Source organism: Tupaia chinensis, unplaced genomic scaffold (assembly GCF_000334495.1).
Source record: "Tupaia chinensis unplaced genomic scaffold, TupChi_1.0 Scaffold000598_1, whole genome shotgun sequence".
In the NCBI taxonomy this organism is placed as follows: Eukaryota; Metazoa; Chordata; class Mammalia; order Scandentia; family Tupaiidae; genus Tupaia; species Tupaia belangeri.
The window spans coordinates 199,070-202,523 of record NW_006160115.1 but is presented as its reverse complement, the minus strand read 5'-3'; positions in this window follow the sequence as shown (position 1 = coordinate 202,523).

Here is a 3,454-nt window from a genome sequence, read left to right as displayed (position 1 = left end):
TTATGGAAGCCAAATAAAAGTGGTTTGTTTTGTTTTGTTTTGTTTTTTTTGAGGGGTTTTTGCTATAGGGCGCGTGCGCTCGCCAGACAGACAGAGAGAGAGACAGAGAGACAGAAAGCAAGAAACCAACCCCCAGGGGGGATGGCCATGCCGCAATCCCTTCTCTTCCATTCTCCTCTTGGAATCTTGGGCACGCACGCACACACGCCCGGTGTAAGTTTTAAGCCACCGGGTCCGGGACACGAACCACGGTCGACTACATGGGAGCCCAGCGACACAGCCATTGTGCTAACTGCTTGTCCCATAAAAGTGTTTTAAGGACAAGGAGCCTAAGATAGGTCATGTAAGATGAGGACTGAGAATCAACCAGAAGATTTGGTAATGTGAAAGTTACTGATGACCTCAACAAGGCAGATGTGATAGAGCAAGAGGGGCTAAAATCTATGGGAGACGGCATCCAGGTGTCCCCCCAATGACCCCCAACTTATGGTATCAATACCATTTGTACTCTTTTTCCACATGGACTTGAGCTGGTCTGTGTAACAAATAGAAAGAGAAGTACTGATACATCATGTCTGAGATTTGATTGTAAAAGACTATGACTTCCATCTCAGGCTCTCCCTCTCTCCCTCTAGAATCACTTGCTCCAGAAGCCAATAGTTATGCTGAAGAAACCCTCAAGCATTCTATGAAGATTGCCTAGTGGTGAGGAAGAGAGATCTCTAGTAAACAACCCACAAGCAGCTGACGCCTGCCAACAACCACATGAAATGGATCTCCAGCTTTTTTCAACAACCTCAGCGTCAGGCAACAGCTTCACTGTAGCCTCATCAAAGACCCTGAGCTGAACCCTCCCAGCCAAGCCTCTCCTGGATTCCTAAGCAACAGAAACTATAATATAATAAATGTCAGCAATCACTGCCAGAGGGTAGACTAGACATAAGACAGCACATATACTGTCCATTTAACATTCACAGAACTGCTCTTACTGTCCTAAGATAGAGATAATGTATCTTATATTGAGGAGCTCTGTGTTTCCCTGTTTTTCCAGCAAAATGATCAAGGCAAAGGTCTTCACGTGGAAAATGGAAAATAAAAAAATGAATGGGGTTGTTGTTTAATGGGGAGAGAGTTCCATTTGGGAATGATGAAAATGTCCTGGAAATGGATAGTGGTGACCATTGAACAACGTTGAGAATATACTTAATGCTGCTGAATCATGTATTTTAAATGGTTAATATCAACTTTTTAAAAATAGGTAAAGATATGGTGAAGTAAACATAAAGCACAGGAACGTATTCTGATAAGATACAAAATGTTTGCCTCATATGTAGAAAAAAATGGAACATTTTCTGTTATGTATCTACCATTATAAAAAAGGGAAGTCCTTGAACCCTAGGATCTCACAGACAATGTGGTAAAGTACATGTAATAAAAATAAAAACTCTAACACCACAAAGGAGGGAGAGCCTAGTTGGCATAGGATGCTTATTTGTCAACTAATACTACATATTGAATGAATAGGGAGCTTTGAGACAGATGACTCTTGAAGGGTGACTGAGAGTTCATTGACTTGATAGAGTCTAAGAGCCTCTGGAATATGCTTAGAAAATAATAGATGCCTTTCTTGGCCAAGATGCCATTCACAAAGGAGAAAGAAGATTCAGAATTCTACACAGAGGAAAGAAAGGACACTTCCCAAGATTAGGAGACGGTTGTTGACCAAGGAAAGGCAGAAGACCCAAAAGGGTCTTCTCAACCCACAATGGGTTGAGAGTCATAAGCAAATAAGGAAAAGGACTTTAGAATTAAGTAATACCCAAGGGAACCCAGTTACCAGCAAACACCCTGCTCTCTGACTCACCTTCCAGGCTCTACTCCTTTCTGACCAATAGGAAATTGGGGCTATAAAACTAACTGATAGCTTGGTTCTCAGGAATTTTATTTCAATCACCTGCCTTGGGGAACAAGTAGAGTCAAAGTAGAGCTGTAAAGGAGGACAAGAATTTCTAGTAAAATATACAGCAGACATTACAGAATTTTTCTTCCCATCTTGGGTAATTCTTTCAACCCAATATCCATATTTCCCTCACAAGAAGTGAAATTGCACAGTACATTAAGTACTCTTACACTAGAGGAGTAATAGGACAGAACATTTGAAATTGGGACTTTATTGAAAAATCCAAATGTGTTACTTTTCATTTATACCCACAGGTGTCCAGAAATACAATTATACCCACAGGTGTCCAGAATAGTAATTTATAGATAGCCCCATCCACAGGCACAATATACTTCAGACTCCTTTTAATTCTATTGTCTTCTATTTGCTCTTCATTAACAGAAGCATAGAAGTTTAAAAGCAAATATTTGAAAGAGATCCAAGAGATTAAAAAGCCCAACTTCCTCACTATAATAAAAATACTACCATAATATGTGCACATTGCTTGAGCATTTTCAAAGGACTTTTAAGAAATTTTGGCTTTGACTTATTTAATATAACTCCATGAGGTAGGCATTATTTCATTTTCCATTCTAAAAAATGAGGCTCAGTGAGAGGAACTAAGATGCCTGGATCACATTACTAGTAAATAATAGTCTGCTTTTTCAATCCATACTTTATCATACACTATCCACTGCTTTTTTATTTTTAAAAATTCTGATCATAAAAGCTAGTATTTTTAAATTTACAGAATTCATAAGAGAATGAGTAAGAAAATAAAGAGCAGTTAACTTTCTGGTGTATAGTCTTATAGCATTTTTCTCATGTACATACGTATGTATTTTTAAAATAAAATCAGAAACACATTATATAGATTACAAATTATATTTTTATATAACCATATATAGAAGCATTTTTCCATACTCTAAAATATATTTATGCCAAGATAGACCATATTCTTGAGGAGGGGGACCCTGGGCATTTTCAAAAGACTCAAAATTGTAATCTTACAAAGCATAATCTCTAATTGCATGGAATCAAATTAAAAACCAGTAACAGCAAGATAATATGAAAGTCTCAAAATATTTGAAAACTAAATATATACTTCTAAATAATCTATAAACAGACCAAAGAGGAAGACTCAACACAAACTTTTTAAAAATGCATTAAACTGAATGAAAATGAAAACAAGATTGCAAGAAACAAGACCAACATACAAAAATGAATTTTATTTCTATATATGCCACAGTGAACACGTGAACATTAAAATTAAAAATGCCATTTTAGAATGCTCAAAAAATAGGTGCAGGGGCCAGCAGGTGGCATGATGGTTAAAGTGTGGATTCCCACATGGTGAACCATGGTTTGAATCCCAGACTCAGCAGATGAAAATCACTCCAGCATGTGTGTGCATGCCCAAAATCCTGGAGAGAGTGGAGAAGGGATTGTGGCATACCATCTCCCCTGTGGAGGTGATTTCTCACGTTCCCTCTCTCTGTTTCTCTCTGTCTCTCT